Genomic DNA, 22,755 nt, shown 5'->3' on the forward strand with positions numbered 1-22,755 from the left:
GCCAAAAATGTCCCATGAACTACTTTGCTGCATTTGCCGTGCATAGGGCAGCCCATTGAAAACAATGGGTTACTGTATACTTGTTGCAGGAAAAACACACCAAAAAATGTGCACTCCCACTACGCTGTGCAAATGGGGCCTGAAAGTCAAATTGGTGTGTTTAGACCCTCTCCCTCCATGAGCTGGACCTGGATTGCAAGAACATTGACAGCTGTATATCTCCCTCCTATATACTTGTATAAATCTGGCCATACACCACGTAATCTGATTGTACAATCTCTGTACAATTCCCTTTAGTTTTACCAAAAGTATAGATAATCAAAAATATATGTAATTGAACTCACCTGAACAATCCATTCAATTTGTATCAAATCAGGCAGACCCTTGCATTACATTGTTGATAGTAGATCTAAAGCAGATTGTACAATCAGGTTTTACAGTGTAAGGCCACCCTAAAGAAAGAAGTAGGAAAATGGGTGGAAATAAAACAATGATGAGGGAGGTGTGGTCCACAGAATTAAAACACGCCCTATTCTGTAATGCAGTAAGACATGCCATGATGGGATATGAAGGTCCCTGAAAGGTTACATGATGCCACAGCAAGTAATGAGCGCAGGTGCATGTTTTGAACCCAGAGGTGCAGATTCAAAGATGCCATGGGCTAGGTTAGTCTCCAAACTGTGGCCCAAGGGCTGGACGTGGCCTTTGCTTGCCTTTGTCCAGCCCTTGGGGCACTACTCCTCCAGCTGACACCAATGATGGGGTGCTTTTCCTCTCACTGACACCAATGATGGGGCACTATTCCTCTCACTGACACCAATCATTGGGCACTATTCTTCCCACTGACACCATCGATGGGGCCTTATTCCTCCCTTTAAAACCAACAATGGGACATTGTTTACTCCAACTGGCCACAGCACTGCCTGCTAAAGCCTGAAGGATAGTAAACTGGCCCTTTACCCCTAGACTAGGTAAGTAAGAGAAAAGCACATTGGAATGGCTTGGGCAGAAAAGGCATTAGAAAAGGCAAATTAAAAATGTCTTGGTATGCTGACGCCTTAATAGTTCCCTTTACTGGAACTAAGAGGCCAAGCCCAACCCCTGAAAAACAACCCCACACCATAATCCCCCCTCCACCAAATGATTTGGAGCAGTGAACAAAGCCAGGGCCGGCCTTTGGGGTGTGCGAGCTGTGCGGCCGCACAGGGCACATGGGCAACAAGGGCGCCATGCAGCCATCACAGCTCGCAGAAGATCAGGCAATTCAGGCCACACAGCGAGAGGTAAGCGGCGACCACGGCCTGGACAGGGTCAACACAGGCCGCGGCCGCCGCTTACCTCCCACTGTGCCTCGGTCACCTACTGCTGCAGTCTGAGGCTGCTCAGCCTCCGATCCACGCTGACAAATCCCTCCTCCCTGCAGGGACGCCAGAGGAGGGATCGTCAGCTCCTCCTCGCCCTGCCCCTCCTCCTCCTCCCGCCCGCCCACACTCCCCGGGGATGTGTGGGCGGGAAGTTTAAAGGAAAAAAGAAGCTGCAGACAGCGTGAGGTAAGTGAGTTCTCTCTCCTTCAAAAAATGTAAGGGGGGGCTTTGTGTGAGGGGAGCTTTGTGTGGGGGTCTGTGATGTAAGGGGGGCTCTCTGATGTAAGGGGGGCTCTGATGTAAGAGGGCTTTGTGTGTGGGGGGGTCTGTGATGTAAGGGGGGCTCTCTGATTTGGGAGGCTCTATGTGTGGGGAAGCTCTGATGTAAGGGGGCTTTGTGTGGGGGTTCTGTGATGTAAGGGGGGGCTCTCTGATGTAAGGGGGGCTCTGTGTGGTGGGGGCTCTGATGTAAGGGGGCTTTGTGTGGGGGTTCTGTGATGTAAGGGGGGCTCTCTGATGTAAGGGGGCTCTGTGTGGGGGGCTCTGATGTAAGGGGGCTTTGTGTGGGGGGTCTGTGATGTAAGGGGGGCTCTCTGATGTGGGGGGCTCTGTGTGGGGGGGCTCTGATGTAAGGGGGCTTTGTGTGGGGGGTCTGTGATGTAAGGGGGGCTCTCTGATGTAAGGGGGCTCTGATGTAAGGGGGCTTTGTGTGGGGGGTCTGTGATGTAAGGGGGCTCTCTGATGTAAGGGGGGCTCTGTGTGGGGGGGTCTCTCTGATGTAAGGGGGTCTCTGATGTGGGGGGTCTCTGATGTAAGGGGGCTTTGTGTGTGTGTGTAGGGGGTCTCTGATGTTATGGAGGCTTTGTGTGGGGCGTCTCTGATGTTAGGGGGGCTTGGTGTGTGTGTAGGGGGTCTCTGATGTTAGGGGGGCTTTGTGTGGGGGGTCTCTGATGTGAGGGGGGCTCTGTGTGGGGGGTTCTCTGATGTGTGGGGGGTCTCTGATGTAAGGGGGCTTTGTGTGGGGGGTCTCTGATGTAAGGGGGCTCTGTGTGTGGGGTCTCTGATGTGAGGGGGGCTTTGTGTGGGGGGTCTCTGATATGAGGGGGGCTTTGTGTGTGGGTAGGGGGTCTCTGATGTTAGGGGGGCTTTGTGTGGGGGGTCTCTGATGTGAGGGGGGCTCTGTGTGGGGGGTCTCTGATGTTAGGGGGCTTTGTGTGGGAGGTCTCTGATGTGTGGGGGGTCTCTGATGTAAGGGGGCTCTGTGTGTGGGGTCTCTGATGTGAGGGGGGCTTTGTGTGGGGGTCTCTGATGTGAGGGGGGCTTTGTGTGGGGGGTCTCTGATGTGAGGGGGGTCTCTGATGTGGGGTGGGTCTCTGATGTGAGGGGGGGCTCTTAATTAAGGGGGGCATTGTGTGGGGGTCTCTGATGTAAGGGGGGCTAAGTTATTAGGGATCATAAAAAAGAAAAGTCAAAGTGTAAAAAAGTGCAAGAAAATGCGCGCGGGGGGGGGGGGGCGCCACAGGATTAGCTCGCACAGGGCGCCTGAACGCCTAAGGCCGGCCCTGATCAAAGCAAGGTCCATAAAGAGTTGAAGCTGTTATATCTGCATAGGGTGGGCCAACTCAATATTGAACCCTACGGACTAAGACTGGAATGTCATTAAAGTTCATGTGCGTGTAAAGGCAGGCGTCCCAATACTTTTGCTAATATAGTGTATATGTGTAATGTCAATGAGAAGGGGTTAAAGTAATTTTAAAAGTTGTTTTAAAACTTTTTAAATGTGCTGTTTTTGGTAATATTATCCTCTGTGAATCCTGCCACGAAGATCCTTTTATAGGGTGACACATATCATTTAGTTGTGCTCAGGGCTTTTTTTCTCAGAGAATAGGTGCCGGAACTCCCCCTTTTCAAGTCACCCCTTGTCTCCGCCCCTACCCACCTCCGAGCACCGTTTCTTGGTTCCACCCATTGCCCATCTCCGAAAACCACCCCTTTTAGATAATACAGTAACATTTGTGGTACTAACTAATTTGTATTGAGCTTGCTAATGATAACATGAAAAGCAGTAGAATAGATCCCCTGCAGCCAGCAACAATGGACCACTCACAACAAAACACCCCCCTCCCTAGCAGCAACAACAGATCTCCTCGCAGCCAGCATCATCAGACCCTCTGGAAGAATAGATCCCCTCAGCAACAATGGACCACCTACAAGAAAATACCACCCCTTCCTCAGCAACAATAGACCCCCGGAAGCAGCAATAGACCTCTTCCTCAAAAGTATATCCCTCCCAGAAATGACTGACCCCCCAGCAACAAAAGACCCACCCTTAGCAACAATAGATCCCATGCCAGCAACAACAGATCTCCCCAGCAACATACCCCCCTGCAATAATAGATTCCCTCCAGTGACAATAGATCCCCAGCAACCAACATCAACAGACCCTGCAGCACACCTCCAGCACCCCTTGCCATTACATACATTCAGTCCTGGAGGTGCCGGAACTGCGTTCCCCCGCGTTCCCGCTGAAAAAAAGCCCTGGTTGTGCTCCTGGAGGAGAATACAAGCGGCCATAATAGCGCAGGAATGGTTCATCATTGCCCATCAGGAAGCTTCTCTAGAGCAATGGTGTGCAGCTGATACTAAATAAAGCGCATGTAGATAGGACATGGTTGAAAGGGACTGGAGGACATAAACAGAACTGAGGAACAAAATAATGTGAAAAAGAAGTAAAATAAAAACAGTATTTAATGAAAAAAAAAATGACATGGCAATTCTCAGCCAAAATAGATGCCTTCAAATTGGGGTTTAAATGTACTTTAAATTATTTAACCCATTACGACATTAAAAACAACATTCAGTTTTGCATTTGCTGAAAAATGCTGAATTTGCAAAAAAAAAAAAATATATATATATATATATATGTACTTTAATACATGCGGGTGTGTTTTGTTAAGTGCATATTAAGTACAAATGCATTTTACTCATCTTTGATGTGTGTTGCCACAACATTCAATCAATATCCCCTGCCCCTTTCCCTACTTACTTCTACCTATAATGATCACAGATTTTGTGGCACATTTGAGTGTCAGGTTTGTTTTCACTAAGCCACAGACTTGAAAGAGCTGTCTTGGACTGTGAAGCCTTGTGATGTACCTTTTATCCCTTGGTCATGAATTTGAAAAATGCAGTATTAATCTTTATGCAGCATATAGACAATGATTATCTGTCAAAAGCTGTAAAGAGCCACAAAAACTGAAATACCAGTTTGTGACCGTCAACAGGTAAAGACATACACCTGCATTGACCCCCCTGTTTAAGATAACTCTTGCCAAATAAAAAAAAAAAATGTGTGATCCTCTGCTCAGTATCAAAATGTGTCCCCAGAACACAGATTAGTTCATGTACAACAAAATAAAAATCAATAAAGCCCTAACTACACTTTTATGGTGGTATGGCTCTTTAAAATGGCCTGCGCCAGATTGCAAAATCACTGCCACCAGTTTCAGTAGATTTAGTTCCAGTTCACATTGGTGCGATGCGGGAACCCTGTGAATCCACTGCGGGTTCCCGCATCGCAACCAACTCGCAGGCAGTTCGCACTGCCATATGCAAATCGCTATCAATACAAAGTTAACGACACCCCCCAGATTAGTTCGCATATCGCAGTGTGAACTGTCAGTTCAGGCAGGAATTGGATCGCATAGGTGTGAACAACCATGCAATCCGATTCTGGTGCGGACCAAAAAAAAGGGTCCTGTGCGACTTTGGTCTGAATGCGATGCAAATTCAGCCATGCAATCTGTATGGCTGAAATCGCAGACATTGCATGTGATTTGCATAGCAGTGCGCTGCGAATCACGTACGATGTCTCACATCGCATATGTGTGAACCGGCACTTACTGACACGTGCAGCAGATTCAGTTAAATCTTAATAGCACAAATTTTACAAAGTGACACTATTGCTGCACCAAATTAAAAAATAATTTATTTCTAGTTTGTAGATAATGAAACTGCCTGCTCTGTATGCTGTGTAGCAGAGGAGCATGCTTGCCGCCACTACCCCCTCCTCTCACCACCCGTCACTGGTTGTTAACCTGTACATGATTTTGTGCACTGGGTCTGGGGCAGGCGCGTGCCACCGGCAACCCACTCCCAATCAGTGGTCCGCAGGGGCCACCGGTCATGCTCAGTAGACACAGAACGGCAGTCTGCCTATGTAAACAAGGCACACCGCTGTTCTGTGAGAGGGTGTGAAGGAGAAACAGTGTTTCTGCTAAGCAGGAACACAGATCTCTGTCTTCCCACAGTCAAAGCACCTCCCCCACAGTTAGAAAGCACTCCTTATGGGCACATGTAAGCCTTTGATCGCCCCTGATGTTAACCCTTTCCCTGCCAGTGTCATTAGTCCAGTGGCATTTTTTTTAGCACTGATCACTGTATTGGTGTCATTGGTCCCCAAAAATTGTTACCGTGTCAGATTTGTCCACTGCATTATCGCAATCACTGCCAATAAAAGTAAAAAAAAAAAAAAATACAAATTTAATAAATATATCACATAGTTTGTAGATGCTATAACGTTTGCACAAACCAATCAATATACGCTTACTGGAAATTTTTTTTTTTTAACAAAAATATGTAGCAGAATACACATTGACCTAAATTAATGAAGAATTGATTAATTAAGATTTTTTTTTACATTTATTTATTGGATATATTTTATAGCATAAATTAAAAAATATTGTTTTTTTTTTTTCTTTTTTTCAATATTGTCGGTCTTTTTTTGTTTCTAGTGCATAAAATAAAAACCACAGAGGTGATCAAAAACCCCCAAAAGAAAGCTCTGTTTGTGAGAAAAAAGGACATCGATTTTATTTGGGTACAGCGTCGCAAAACTGCGCAATTGTCAGTTAAAGTAATGCAGTGCCATATTGCAAAAAATGGCCTGGTCATGAAGGGGGGTAAACCCTCCAGTGCTGAAGTGGTTAAAGACGCTATCATCTCCACAGCCCCTAACAACCAGTGATGCTGACAGTTGACAGAGCCTATTGGGGAAATTTAGATGCTAGTTCCCATCAGATCCTCTTTCTCCTTGTGATTCTATCCAAATAGCAGGCTGTCTTTTTGCCAGTGGTGTATCATCCATGGGTGCAAATGTGTGGTGCATATGGGCTCCAAGGGTGGGGGCCCACTGTGCCTTCACTCATTGCACAACATGGCAAGATGCCGCTTCTCTGTCTTTTTTATCTCGGTAAAGAGCTGAGTGGGCCGTACATAACAGTTACCCCACGCCTGCTGGAGAAGGAGCCCAGTAGGGTCGAATTCCACAGCTGTTGGGCATCTATACTTTTTAACGAGCGGGCGATACCAAAGCATCCGCTGGTTACTGTTAGTGTGGCTGAGATAAGAGATAAAAAACAGAGGTTTATTTGGTCATCATGGCTATACTACTGTTACATGTATACTCAAAAGAGAGGCATCTACTGGCTTTCTATGCCAATGACCCTCTCCTTATATATATTATTTACTGCCCTTCGTGACCTGGGTATATGGAGTTTCTAATAGATTTTTGCCTATGGATTTGTATGTCTCTTACTGCTTCCCTACACACCCAAGGGTTAGTTGGGCTTAAAGTAATTGTAAAATCTTGTTTAAAAAAATAAATAAATAACAAACATGTTATACTTACTTGCTCAATGCAGTTGGTTTTGCACAGAGCAGCCTTGATCCCCTTCTTCTTGGGTCCTATTTCAGCTCTCCTTCCTGTTGAGTGCCGCCACAGCAAGCAGCTTGGTATGGGGGCACCCGAGCAGAGTTACAAATCCCTGTGTCCATTAAGACATGGAGCCATGACCCAACCCCACCCCCTTTCTCTACTGATTGGCTGAATGATTTTGATTGACCGCAGCAGGAGCCAATCACACCGTGCTGCTGTCTCAGCCAATAAGGATGGGAGTCTCAGGCATCTTAGACACTCCTGCAACATCGCTGGATAAAGACAGGCTCGGGAAAGTATTAGGGGGGCTGCTGCACACAGGTTTTTTTAACTTATTGCATAGATTGCATTAAGATAAAAAAAACTTTCTGCCCTTACAACTCCTTTAATTATTTCCCCCGTCAAGTGTTTCCATATGTTTCTTTTGTTATGTTTTCTATATCAGTATTCCCAATGTACTTTTGCCACTATCATACTGATTGTGTATATGTCTCAGTGCCTTATCCTCTTTGTCTTTTTTTTGTAACTGTGTTATAAGCAGATCTTTAAAATAAACAGATTAAACAGAAGCGGCATCTACCCATGTTGTGCAATCAGGGAGAGCACAGTGGGCCCCCCACCCTTGGGGCCCATGTGCACCACACACATTTGCACCCATGGATCATACACCACTGGCCAACAGACAGCCTGCTATTGGCTATAGAATCACAAGGAGAAAGCAGACCTGATGGTAACTTCCCGCTTCGGTAGTGCCCGCTAGTTACATAGTATTGATGCTCAGCAGCTGTAAAGTTTGGCTCCCAATAGGCTTCTTCTCCAGCATCTCTGCTTTTGGCGTTGCATCTACCGACTCCCTGTTGTCAATCACAAGGGGAGTGCACCTGATGAAGAACTAGTGTCTCTGTATTCCGATCAAGCTTTGTCCATCGAGCTAGTAATTCTTGGCTGCTGCAATGTCTGTCTGTGGCAATCTAGGTGTAACGTTCATGCGTTTTTGTTAATGGATGGATTTTCAGCTGCAGAATTATCACACTCAGTAGCCTTGTAGAGATACTGTTGAATAAACCTATCCAACTCTCAGGACTTCATCACGGTGTACAGCCTGTTATGCAATATACATATACTCAATCAGATGTTTTAGTGGAGGGATAGAACATATGAGAATGTATAGATGAGAGACAGGTTGTATGGTGATTACTAGGAGTAATATTAGGAGAGTTGCAAGTGATGGTAAAGCAGATAGGTTCTGATGTCTAGTATAGTGCAGATGGTAAGAGGACACAGATGGAGTATACTTAGACAGAGTAACCTAGTGCAAGGATAGTTGAAGGTAGTCCCAAGAGCTAACAGTCTATGCAGATGGTATGGAATAGATAGATAGATAGTCCTGGTAATTGCAGTAGATGACAGTAGGAGATTGGTTAGTAAGGAATCCCCTGTGGGGTACTTATCACTTAGATAGGTTAGTAGTAACAATGTCCATAGATAGAGAGGTGATCCCGTAGCGAGATACGGATCAGCGGCGAGGTTCCGGCGTCAGTTCAGCAAAGGAAATGTCAGCAGCTCCGACTTCACAGGAGAAGGTGCGGTGAACATGTGGTTTGAACGAGCGATGAGTGAGAGAAAGCCGGCGATTGAAATAGCCGCTCATAGCGGCGCTCGGCAATGATGTCATCCGGTCTTAAAGGTATATGCGTCTCTTGTTACACAAGATGGGACGCAATTAGCAAAGGAGAAATATGGAACAAGGGTACCAGAGGTACCAGAACATTACAGTACCCCCCCCCCCCTTAAGGCCGGCTCAAGAAGGCCTCTAGAACTGTTTTTTCTGGATATTTCGAGTGGAAATTGCGAATCAGTCTAGGGGCATGTATATCGGAGGTATCCAGCCAGGTGTCATCTTGGGGCCCATAGTTCTTCCATCGTACAAGATACTGGAGTCTTCTTCTATTGAAACGGGAATCCAAAATTTCTTTTATCTCAAATTCTTCTCCACCTTCCACTTGTACAGGAGGTGGAGGTGAGATAGTAGGCCTTATTCCTTGGTTAGGAACATGGGGCTTCAGTAGAGACACATGGAAGATAGGATGTATCTTGAGGTCTGCTGGTAATGTGAGTTGTACTGCAGCTTTTCCAATAAGCTTCTCTTTTTTACTAGGGATTTTTAATCTCAGATTTTTTGTAGAAAGCCAAACAAGATCCCCAATGGCCTATATACGGCTGCAGCGCGGACTCAAATTTTCGGGAGGCCGTTTTTAAATGGCCTCCCAGTGACACGCCCCCAGCGCGCTCCCGCGAGCGCGCTGCGGGGAAAATCTGTGTCGGCCATGTCCCTTGGACACGGCCGATCACAGATCGTGGTGAATGGCCAATCACAGCGGCCATTCACCACGTGATCTGGCCGTCCAATGAGCGATGATCTCATATGTAAACATATGAGATCATCTCTCATCGCCGGCGCTCCTTCCTCACACGGAGCCTGCAGTGTGAGGAAGGAGGGGGAGCCTCACAGCGCCGGGGACACAGGAGAATGTAATCAGGGCACCGATCACCAGTGCCCTGATTACACAAGGTAAAAACACACACACAGTGCCCCCCCATCAGTGCCCACAGTGCCCGCCATCAGTGCCCCCCATCAATGCCCACAATCAGTGCCCATAGTGCTGCTAGTCAGTGCCCATCAGTGCCTGCTCATCTAGGCACTGATGAGCACTGACTGGCAGCACTATGGGCACTGAGTGTGGGCACTGATGGTGCTGCCCATCAGTGCCGCTCATCAGTGCCACCCGCCAGTGTCCTATGCCATCCGCCAGTGCCCATCAGTGCCGCCTATCAGTGCCCGTCAGTGCCGCCCGTCAGTGCCGCCTCTCAGTGCCCAGCAGTGCCACCTGTCAGTGCCCAGCAGTGCCACCTCTCAGTGCCCAGCAGTGCCGCCTATCAGTGCCCAGCAGTGCCGCCTATCAGTGCTCATCAGTGCCGCCTATCAGTGCCGCCTATCAGTGCTCATCAGTGCGGCATATTAGTACCTCCTCATCAGTGCCCATAAGTGCCACCTCATCAGTGCCCATAAGTGCCACCTCATCAGTGCCCATAAGTGCCACCTCATCAGTGCCCATCAGTGCAGCCTATCAGTGCCCATCAGTGCCGCCTCATCAGCGCACATCAGTGAGGGAGAAAAATTTATTATCAAAATTTACTCGCAGAAAATAAGAAAAACTTTTTTTTTTTTCAAAATTTTTTGTCTTTATTCTTTTTTTTTGTAAAAAATAAAAATCCCAGAGATGATTAAATACCACCAAAAGAAAGCTCTATTTGTGTGAAAAAAATGATAAAAATTTCAAATGGGTACAGTGTAGCATGACCGCGCAATTGTCATTCAAAGTGTGACAGCGCTGAAAGCTGAAAATTGGCCTGGATGGGAAGGGTGTTTAAGTGCACAGAAGGCAAGTAGTTAAAGACATGTTTCACGGGGGAGTGGCTTGGAGAGGGCGTGATGTGAGGACGTCTGAGTGAAGCTCCCGACCGCCACGCTCCCGGACCAGCCCGACACGGCACTGTTAGCGCAGCATGCAAACAAGCAAACCGGCCAGGACCCGCCCGGTAACCCGCTCGACTAGCGACCGCTTGGCTGTGGAAAGGCGCCACCCGCAGAGGAGATCAGGAGACATTAAACAATACTTTTCCCATCAGCTGCCTGGAACGCCTGAAGCCAAGATGGCGGCGGCACGTGCGGGCACACAGACCAAACTGAACACACAAGGTATACATCATACAGAGAGAGGGGAAAAGCTGCCGGAGGAAACTACAAGCTCGGAGGCAATAGCAGTGAGGGGAGCTGGACCAGACCCCACTAAACAACAGGAGCTGGAGAGTCCGGATATCAAAGACCTACTGAAAGCACTTCCAACAAAAGCGGAAATAGAGGCTTTGATTATGCGGATCGAGGAGACACACCGGACAGATATGCAAGAGCTCCGTAAAGACATGACACAGTTATCAAACAGAGTTGTTTCAAAGGAAGCTGAGATCACTGTAGTTAAAGAACAAGTGGCCGGAATAAGGAAAACTACAGAAGTACTGTTTGAAGCTACTATCAATATGCAACTATACATGGAAGACCTGGAAGACCGGAGCCGCAGGGGTAATTTGAAGTTGAGAGGTGTCCCTGAGGAGGAAGGGGAAAACCTACAGGAGAAGGTGAGAGATATTTTTCTAAGATTGCTAGCTCCTACCTCTCACCCTATGGCCCCCATGGAAATAGACAGGGTCCACAGAGTTGCGGGGTTTAGAAGCACTGACCCCAACAGACCCCCAGACATAGTGTGTAAAACACACTATTATAGACAGAAAGAGGAGATTCTCCGTAAAGCCTGGGCTACAGGATCTGTTGAAATTGCAGGGGCCAAAATAAAGATACTTCCGGACCTGTCTATATCCACTTTATACCGTAGAGCTTTATTACGGCCAGTGCTGGAAAGAGCAAAACAGCTAGGATTCAAGTACAGATGGGGATACCCATTAGCAGTGACTTCTTTTAAGGAACGCAACTCATTTGTTCTTCGTACCCCAGAAGACCTGCAGAACTTATTTGATTTTCTTGGTACTGAACCTGTACAAGTACAAGACTGGCTTGCAATTCCCCCAAGAACAAGGGGATACCCAAGTGGGGGACCCCGTGAAAGGAAGCTGGATGGAAATAGGACAGTACATGCTTGAGAAACCTGGATAAACTGAGGATTAATATGGAGAGGAGAGGGGGATGGGGTGGGGGGCAAGGGGGAATTTTGACCCCCCCCCCCCTTTTTTTTTTTTTTCTGTCTCTGGAAGGGGGAGAGGGAAGCCATATTCATATAATTTATATTATGTTCTCCTGGCATCTCCCTCTCTACGCAATTTTATCCTCCATTCTTTTTCTCTCTCTTGTCAAGGGGTGAATAATATGTTGTACCATGTTGCTTAACGGTTGAAGATAAATACACCTCACCCCTTTCTCTTTTCTCTGGTGAGGGACAGAGGGTAGAGTTCCTAACCCCTTTGGACAGAATATGATCGTTTGCACGGACTCAATTGATCATATAAGCTGAAGGAGGGTTTTTTTCTTTTTATCTTTTTTTTTTTTTTTTTTTTTTTGTGTGTTTGGTTTTGCTATTTGGTGTTTTCCATAAATATCACTAGAAACACGTACACGATTGTAGAGGTGTGGAGAAATGGTTCTCTTTTGAGTAAAGAGGGTGTTAGATTTTGGTGGGGGGTTTTTCTTTTTTTTTTTGGGGGTTTCCCCCCCCCCCCTTATTTTTTTTTTTTCTTTTTTGCTGGTGTGGGTACGGTTTTTTACACAAAATGAATAGATAATTGAATATACTAAGTAAATAGAGGAATTAGAAGGAACAAGAGATAAGAAAGGGAGAAGTGGTTTCCACAAAACAAACACAATATAAATATTCAATCTATATCTTATTTTATTGCACAGCACTTCCTGTTTTTTTTTTTTTTTTTTTTTTTTCTGTGTTTTTTTGTTTCCTTTTTTTTTTTTTTTTTTTTTTTTTTAGCACTTAATAGTTTAATAGGACCGAACTAAGGGGGTCCCTAAGAGGGTGATAAGACAGGGAGACTGGGGGGTTCACTCACCTTTTTTTTTTTTTTTTTCTCTCTCTTTGGCGAGATTAAAGATGTAAGATCTCTCTAGGGAAGTATGGAGGATGGAGGAAGATTTAACTAGCAGCTCAATGACTGGAGTACTAAGAGAGGGGAAGGAACCAGTGAATGATGAAGGAGGTATGAAACAGGTCCCTGGACGGGGGCTGGGGGGGTGGGGGGGGGTTGGGAGGGGGGAGGGTTTTCCCCTCTGCCTGCCCTTTCCCCCCCCCCACCCCCCCTTCTTCTTTTTGGGTTCTGAGGGGGAGGGGGAGGGAAGGGGGGAATTTTTATTTATTTTTTTTTTTTTCTCCATCCTCCCAGCCTCAGCTTAAAGAGCGAGATAGAGATGTATTGAGAGGAGGGTGGGTTCGAAGGAGAAAGTGAATGTATATAAATAAATGCCATTAGACTATGGAAATGATCTGTGTCGGGACCCGGGAGCGGGAGGGGAGAGTTCCTCTTAATGTTTTTTCTGTTTTTTTTTTTTTTCTTTCATTCTCTAGCCTAATCCAACCATAACCCCATTTAGGAAACTGCTCAAAGAACCAATAATAATTGGAGGAGCAACTCAGCGCAAAGCTATTTAGTGACCTCTTATAACTGAGAGATCAAGCGGGTACTTTCCCCTTCCCTCCCTCATCCTTTGGGGGGTTTTAAGTTTTGATATAAATTTTTTTTTTTTTTTTTTTTTTCTTCTCTACTTTAGCCCGTTAATACAATGGAAAACATACGAATTTTATCTATTAATGCAAAGGGCCTTAATGTGCCTGAAAAAAGGAAAATCTTATTAGATGACTTGAAAAGATCAAAGGTGGATATAGCAATGGTACAGGAGACACACTTCAGAGAGGATAAATGCCCAAGGCTAGGCAATAATTTTTTCCCTATAGTCTACCACGCAACTAACTTGGAGGCAAAGTCAAGGGGTGTATCCATCCTGATATCAGGGAGTCTGCCCTGGAAATGTAAACAAATCTTGAATGACCCAAATGGTCGTTATTTATTTATAAAAGGGACTATACGGGAGACCGTAGTCACATTAGTCAACATGTATGTCCCAAACACAAAACAGGATGGATTCCTGGGTAGAGGGATGGATATACTCAATGAGTTTAGGGAAGGACAAGTAATAATAGGGGGAGATTTGAATATTCCCCTGATTCCAACAGAGGATACATCACGGGGAGTATCCTCAATCCCTGTTAGGGTACAAAAAAAGTTTGCCAAAATATTACAGGAAGGGCAATTAATAGACGCATGGCGTCTTAGACATCCAGGAGAAAGAGACTACTCATTTTATTCCTCCCTACATCAACAATACTCCCGTATAGATTATTTTTTAATTCCACACAGTCAACTACACGCTATAAAAGATATAAAGATAGGTTCAGTGACTTGGTCCGACCATGCCCCAATTATATTAACTTATGAGTTACCAAATAAAAGAGAAAGGAGAGAAACAACTTGGAGATTGAACGAAAGTCTTTTACAGGACCGTGAGACCATGGCAGAGGTAGAATCAGAAATAGAATTTTTTTTTCTGACTAATACCACGGAAGACTCAGATCCAGGTATAATATGGGAAACTCACAAAGCAGTCATACGTGGGATATTAATTAAACATGGGTCTAGGATCAAAAAACCAGGAAATAAACAATTAAACCATTTACTCCAATCCTTACATAAAGCAGAAGCAAAACACAAGCACGCACCGACAACAGAGGGAAAGGCAGAACTTTTAAAAATAAGAAGGGATATTAATGAACTCCTATCTTTCAGAGCCAAAGCTGCAATTCAGAAAACTAAAAAAAATATCTATGAATCAGGGGACAAATGTGGAAGGCTTTTGGCAAGATCGCTTAGAGACCAAAACCTGACATCTTATATACCACATATAGTAAACGATGCAGGACAGAGATTCACCTATCCTAAACAGATAACCCAAGAATTCAAAAAGTATTATGAAACCCTATATAACTTGAAAACCCCGATAGTTCCACATACGCAGTTGGAGGAATATGTACAAACTTCACAAATGTCCCAATTGTCAGAAGAGGAGAGCAAGATTCTTGAATCTCCAATTACAGCAGCGGAGATAATGGAAACTATTAAAAATATCAAAGTAGGGAAGGCACCTGGCCCTGACGGATTTACTATACACTATTATAAAAAGTTAATCTCATACCTGAAAGAATTCATGAGAGATATGTTTAACTCATGGGGTGCAGGGAATAGTATCCCCAAAGAAACCATACATGCTCATATAACGGTAATCCCCAAAGAAGGGAAAGACCCTTCCTCCTGTAAAAGCTACAGACCAATTTCATTGTTGAATACTGATTTCAAAATTTTTACAAAGATCATAGCAGTAAGATTACAGAAATACCTGACAAAACTGATCCATTTAGATCAGGTTGGATTTGTCCCAACCCGAGAGGCAAGGGACAACACGACCAAGTTACTGAACCTAATACACATAATACATCAGAATAAGATACCAACGGTCCTGTTAAACACTGACGCAGAGAAAGCGTTCGACAGGGTTAGGTGGGAGTATATGTTTGTTGTCCTACGCTACATAGGAATAGGAGAGAAAATGTTAAAATGGATAAAACAGAGTTACTCAATTCCATCGGCTAGAGTAAAAGTAAATGGAGTTCTCTCCTCAGAATTCTTAATCACAAATGGCACAAGACAGGGCTGTCCCCTGTCTCCACTCCTGTTCGTACTGTCACTGGAGCCCTTTCTCTGCAAAATTCGTATGAATCCTGATATCTCGGGTATCAAAGCGGGGAAGGACCAATATAAAATATCAGCGTACGCGGATGACGTCTTATTCTCGATTACAAATCCAACTATATCACTTCCCAATTTGTTATATGAATTGGAGAGATACGGTATTCAATCGAATATGAAGATAAACTTTATTAAGTCCGAAACAATGGGAATAGAACTGTCAGAGGCACTTCAACAACAATTACATGTAAATTTTAAGTTGAATTGGACAAAGAAGGCCCTAAAATATCTTGGGACACGGATTACACCAAAAATAACGCAACTATTTAGCTTAAATTTCAACCCTTTACTAAAATCAATAAATCTATTATTGCAAAAATGGAAAGGGGGATTGCATTCATGGATCGGCAGGTGCAATATAGTCAAAATGAGTGTACTACCAAAATTTCTATACATGTTCCAGGCACTTCCCATCCATATCCCATCTCGATTCCTGTCACAGATCGAAACCATGATAATGAATTTCATCTGGAAATCAAAACGTCCGAGAATAGGGAAAAAATATCTATTTAAATCAAAATCAGAGGGGGGTCTGGCAGTTCCGAACATGAGGAAATACTACCAAGCTATTCAACTGGGAAGAGTGATTGACTGGTGCCGTCATGGGAAATATAAGATATGGCCAAACTTAGAGCAGGCACAATGTGAGATCTTACTGAAAAGAGCTCCATGGTGCTATAAAACTATACCAGCATCCATGAAGAACCATCCTATTATAGGAAACACAATTAAAATATGCGCGAAAACATTTAAACAGGAAAAACTTATACGGGAGAATTCCATCCTGTATCCGGTCTTGGGTAATCCCCACTTCGAGACGGGATATCGGGATAAGAAATTTAAGATATTAGCAGAGAGAGGAATATTCCAGATATCAGATTTTATCTCAGAGACAGGATGGGTAACCATGGAAGAACTAACAAGTGTCTCAGGCCATTTTGGCCTAGATTTATGGAGAGCATTTCAAGTACGCCATTTTCTAGGGACGTTGCGGATGCCATCTCAGGGAGACAAAACTGTATTACCTTTTGAAAAAATATGTATTCAGAATGGGATTTTGGAACATACTATATCAAAATTGTATTCCCTGATAATGACATCAGCAGAACGACGAAAACTTCCGTTCCTGAGGGAATGGGAAAGGGAAATGGGTACCATATTTTCAATAGAACAAGAAAATCAAATAATTAAGTCAGTATTTTCAACTTCAACGTGTGTGAGAATTCAAGAACTGAATTATAAGATATTTACCAGATGGTATTATACCCCAGTTAAGTTGAATAAAATTTCTGTAGCAAACACCGACCGTTGCTGGAGATGCGGAACGGGGAGAGGGACAATGCTTCATGTATTCTGGACATGTCCTGAACTAGAGGTGTTTTGGGAACAGATCTGGAGGACAATACAGAAGATTACGAAATGTAACTTTCCTAAAGAACCATCTCTCTTTCTGCTCCACGCCCCCAGTAAACCGGTGCAAAATTATAGAAAATCTATTATGCCCCATTTAGTAAACGCAGCAAAGATATGCATACCCCTTAGATGGAGAGAGACTGAGCCACCTAATATAAACATGTGGATGAGGAAAGTGGAGGAGATAAGCAGCTTGGAGAAACTGGTTCTATCAGCCCGCCAACAAATGGATAAATATGAGAAGAAATGGAAACAGTGGATAGATTATACTAACTCAGAGGAAGGCCAATCTGTAATCATAGAGCAAGAATCAGCCCATTAGCATACAGAAAATAGATAAATTAGAATAACAGAGTATTAACTATCCTTTTTTTTTTTTTTTTTTTTTTCTTTTTTGTTGTTACTTGTTTGTTGTTAGGACCTCGGAGGAGAGGGGGGAGGGGGAAAGAGGGAAAAGATAAGGAAAAATGGGAGATTTGGGTTCAGTTATAGAATATTATGAAAGATATTTGCCCCGAATGTGGGACATACATGTTTTGTATATTATAATTTTGGAAGTCAAAATGTATTAAATGTTTATGTAACTGAATTTAAAGAAATAAAGATATAATTTGAAAAAAAAAAGACATGTTTCACAAGTAATTCCGCTGTTTGTTTGGACGAAGGTAGTCTTCGGATAGGAGTAAAATGTGCCATCTTGGTCAGATGGTCCACTGATACCAAGATGGTGTTGAATCCTTTGGAAGGTGGTAGTTCCACTATGAAGTCTAAGGATACCACTTCCCACGGAACCTGGGGTATCGGTAAACTACAAAGTAACCCCGATGGTTTTGTGTTGTCGATTTTAGACCTTGCACAGATATCACAAGATGAAACAAACTTTTTTACGGTTGTCTTCATGTCTGGCCACCAAAACTGCCTAGTAAGTAGATTTAAAGTTTTAGTCATACCCATATGTCCTGCCATAGGTACATCATGCGACAATTCCAAGATCTTGATTCGCATAGTAGGGGGTATGTATAATTTATCGTTGTAATAGAGGAAGCCTTCTGCGTCAGTAGTTAGTTGTGGTGGAGGTGAGTCCAGTCCTATGCTGTGCAAAATCTCTTCCTTCAGGGAGCGAATGACACCGATAATACGTTCAAGTGGTATTATAGGAACTGAGGGAACCTCGGTAGAATCTTTCTCGGCTAGTCGTGAAAGTGCATCCGCTTTTTTATTTTTGTCTGCGGGCGTATAAGTCACTAAAAAATTAAACCTCAGAAAGAATAACGACCACCGAACCTGCCGGTGGGAAAGAGTTCTATTAGTCTGAAGGTATTGAAGGTTTTTGTGATCAGTATATATCAGGATTGGCAATTGAGTGCCCTCAAGTAGATGTCGCCAATTCTCTAATGCCAGTTTTATGGCTAATAACTCCTTCTCTCCTACTGGGTAGTTCACCTCGGGGCTGCTTAATGACTTTGAGAAGAAAGCAACTGGGTGAAGAGGTGAGGTGTTTGTTGGTCGTTGTGAGAGAACTGCTCCTACTGCCATATTTGACGCATCTACCTCCAAGATGTATTGAAGGGATGGGTCTGGATGGCATAGTATGGGGGCAGTAGTGAAGCTTGATTTCAGCAGACAGAATGCTCCATCTGCTTCTTTTGACCAATTAAATGGTTTCTTCGTGCTTGTGAGTTGTGTGAGAGGTTTCACAATCGCAGAGAAGTTCTTAATGAATTTCCTATAGTAGTTAGAGAATCCTAGGAACCTTTGCAATGCTTTGCGAGTGGTTGGCACAGGCCAATCCAGAATGCAGGATATTTTGCTCATGTCCATCTTGATTCCATTTTTTGATATAATATATCCTAGGAATAGTACTTCCTCTTTATGAAACAAACATTTTTTTGATTTAACATATAAGTTATGTGCAAGTAGTCTTGACAACACAAGTCTCACATGTTTTATGTGCTCAGGTAAGGAATGAGAATAGATAAGTATATCGTCCAAATATACTACAACACAAACGTCAAGCAAGTCTCTGAATATCTCATTTATAAACCGTTGGAAGGCTGCGGGAGCATTACATAGCCCAAATGGCATTACAAGGTACTCAAACAGTCCGTATCTGGTTCTGAATGCCGTCTTCCATTCATCCCCTTTACGGATTCGAATTAAATTGTATGCCCCTTTTAGGTCCAATTTTGAAAAGAGAGAAGCTCCACGCACCTGTTCGATAAGTTCAGGAATAAGAGGTAAAGGATAACGATCCTTTAATGTAATGGCATTTAATTGTCTGAAATCAATGATAGGCCTAAGGCTAGAATCCTTATTGCGGACAAAGAAGAGTCCAGCAGCAGTGGAGGAAGTAGAAGGTCGGATGAATCCTTTTGCCAAGTTCTCATCCAGATACTCCTTAAGATGAGAGAGTTCATCCTGTGAGAGAGGATAAACATGTCCGAAGGGCAACTTGCTATTAGGGAGTAGATCGATACAACAATCATAGTCCCTATGAGGAGGTAGCATTTGAGCGTTTTTTTCAAGGAAAACCTCCGATAAGTCCTGATAACACTTGGGTATAATGTCATCGGACACTACAGACAGGATCCTATCATATGTGGGGAGATTACACGTCGTTTCACAATAGTGAGAAGAGAACGCTAGCGTTCTTGTTTTCCAATCGATGATTGGTTGATGTATGTGTAACCAGGGAAGTCCCAAAATAATTGGGAAATGTGGTGATGTTAACACATCAAAGGTGGTGGTCTCCACATGAGACTCGTCAGCAGTTACAAGGAGTGCCTGTGTCTGACTGGTGATAGGACCAGAGGATAGGGGGGTACCGTTAATAAAACTAACGGAGACAGGTTTGGGTTTTGAAACAATAGGTATTTTATTAAGGGAGACAAAACAAATGTCAATGTAGTTTCCACAAGATCCTGTGTCGATCATAGCCTTGGTGGTGATCCTAGTTTGGTCCCACTGCAATGTTAAATGAACAAAAAGATAAGGATTAGAAAAGGAAGTTGTGAGTCCGCCTAGCAAGACATTTGAACACTCACCCTCTTTTCTGCGGACAAGGGGACAGCCGCTTATCAAATGATTCGGGGATGCGCAGTACATGCAGAAATGTTCGGTCTTCCTTCTGGCACGTTCAGAAAGGGTCAGAGGTGGGCGTATCATTCCTACCTCCATAGGAGTAGGGTCAGCAGGCAACATCCGAGAAGGACTGGAAAATGGTGAGCCCATCTTCTCAGCCTTTCTTTCTCGTAGTCGTCTGTCAATATTGATACTGGTCTGTATCAGTCCCTCCAGAGTGCCAGGTAAATCCGCTCGGGCGAGCTCGTCTTTAACGGCCTCAGATAGGCCGAGTCTAAACTGCGTTCTCAAAGATGTGTCGTTCCACCCTGAATCAGGGGACCATCTTTTAAAATTTGCCACAAAATCTTCAACGGGTCTCCTTCCTTGTTTCAAGGCCCGTAACTGGGTATCAGCGGTACTCTGCTTATTGGGGTCTTCATATAAACTAGCGAGTTGTGCTAGGAATAGAGGGTAAGAATTAAGGAGTGGATCATCCTTTTCAAAGAGAGCGTCTGCCCAGGCCCGGGGTTCACCCGTTAAATAGGAGATGATGGTACAAACTTTAATTTGGTCAGTGGTGTAGGTTAGAGGTTTTAACAAAAAAAATAAATGACATGCGTTTTTAAATTCACAAAATTTGCTCCGATCACCAGAAAACACTAGAGGAGGGTTTATCTTAGGCTCACGGGGCTGAGTAGCAGAAAGCTGTGTGAGACGGCCAACCTGCTGTCTCAAGGTCTGATTTTCGTTTTGTACCTCTGTAAGCGCAAGGATCAATGCATCTACTTGCTGTTTTAATTGTAGTACATGAGTGGGTAATTCTGCTGAATCCATATTTTTTTTAAGGCTCGTTCAATCTGTAACGTTCATGAGTTTTTGTTAATGGATGGATTTTCAGCTGCAGAATTATCACACTCAGTAGCCTTGTAGAGATACTGTTGAATAAACCTATCCAACTCTCAGGACTTCATCACGGTGTACAGCCTGTTATGCAATATACATATACTCAATCAGATGTTTTAGTGGAGGGATAGAACATATGAGAATGTATAGATGAGAGACAGGTTGTATGGTGATTACTAGGAGTAATATTAGGAGAGTTGCAAGTGATGGTAAAGCAGATAGGTTCTGATGTCTAGTATAGTGCAGATGGTAAGAGGACACAGATGGAGTATACTTAGACAGAGTAACCTAGTGCAAGGATAGTTGAAGGTAGTCCCAAGAGCTAACAGTCTATGCAGATGGTATGGAATAGATAGATAGATAGATAGTCCTGGTAATTGCAGTAGATGACAGTAGGAGATTGGTTAGTAAGGAATCCCCTGTGGGGTACTTATCACTTAGATAGGTTAGTAGTAACAATGTCAATAGATAGAGAGGTGATCCCGTAGCGAGATACGGATCAGCGGCGAGGTTCCGGCGTCAGTTCAGCAAAGGAAATGTCAGCAGCTCCGACTTCACAGGAGAAGGTGCGGTGAACATGTGGTTTGAACGAGCGATGAGTGAGAGAAATAGCCGCTCATAGCGGCGCTCGGCAATGATGTCATCCGGTCTTAAAGGTATATGCGTCTCTTGTTACACAAGATGGGACGCAATTAGCAAAGGAGAAATATGGAACAAGGGTACCAGAGGTACCAGAACATTACACTAGGGAGGGACCTTAGCAATGAGGATAGAGTGTCCGCTTAAACATCCGAGCCTCAGTGTGTCTCTGTATACAGCGCTTGCCCTAAATGTATGTACCTGCTTCTAGCAGGTACATGAATCTGTCACCTTTACTGACATTTGTTGTGTGGAGGCACGCCAGAATTTAAAAGGATGTGGAAGACACTCTATATGAATTACCCTAAATGTCAAGATATTTCCTTCCAGAAGTTCTCTTTTCTTTAAAACGTATGTTTACTGCTAAACAATAACCCCCAGGATTTTGGGTGATGAAGAATAAGGATGAGATGAACTGCCATGGGTTCGGTTCAAGCAGGGTTTGGAGAACTTCAAAGAATTTTGGATAATGAACCTGAAAAAATTTTCAACAGTGGGCATTGCCCTGAGGAACAGAAGTTTAAAAAATTCTATCTACCTATCTAATACCAAACGCTTAATCCAAGCATGCAGGCTGGCTGACCAGGAAAGGGGAATGATGCACATTACCACCCTGACAAGTCCTTTATTAAAAAAATGAAATTTCCCTTGAAAAATCCCATCACATGGCAATAATAAAAACCCCATGGACACAAAGCACACAACAGTACTGCTCGCCAAATAACACCTCCCCAAGCAGTCATTATCTATAAAAAAGGGAAGGTTCGGGAAAAGTAGTGACATCTTTGAGCAAATATGGCCATATGTGGGCAATGTCATCGCCCAAATATTGAAAGTGACCATCTTTGAGCAGTGATGATACTGCTATCCCCGACTCTTAGTTTAGGTGGCTGGGGATTCCTTGTAAGTCAAAGTACCATTGATGGCAGCAATTTCTAGGGATGCAGTGTGTGCCAGCACCTGCTGCTTTCTCAGGAACCATCTCAGGAGCTCAGACAACCTGCCTATTGAAGAAATGGTCCACTGTATTAAAGACAAGTAATACTGTATATACTATAATACTAAAAGTATTGGGATGCCTGCCTTTACACGCACATGAACTTTAATAGTATCCCAGTTTTAGTCCGTAGGGTGCAATATTGAGTTGGCCCACCCTTTGCAGTTATAACAGTTTCAACTTTTCTGGGAAGGCTGTCCACAAGGTTTAGGAGTGTATCTATGGGA

Source organism: Pelophylax lessonae (genome assembly GCF_965119305.1).
Source record: "Pelophylax lessonae genome assembly, chromosome: 1".
In the NCBI taxonomy this organism is placed as follows: Eukaryota; Metazoa; Chordata; class Amphibia; order Anura; family Ranidae; genus Pelophylax; species Pelophylax lessonae.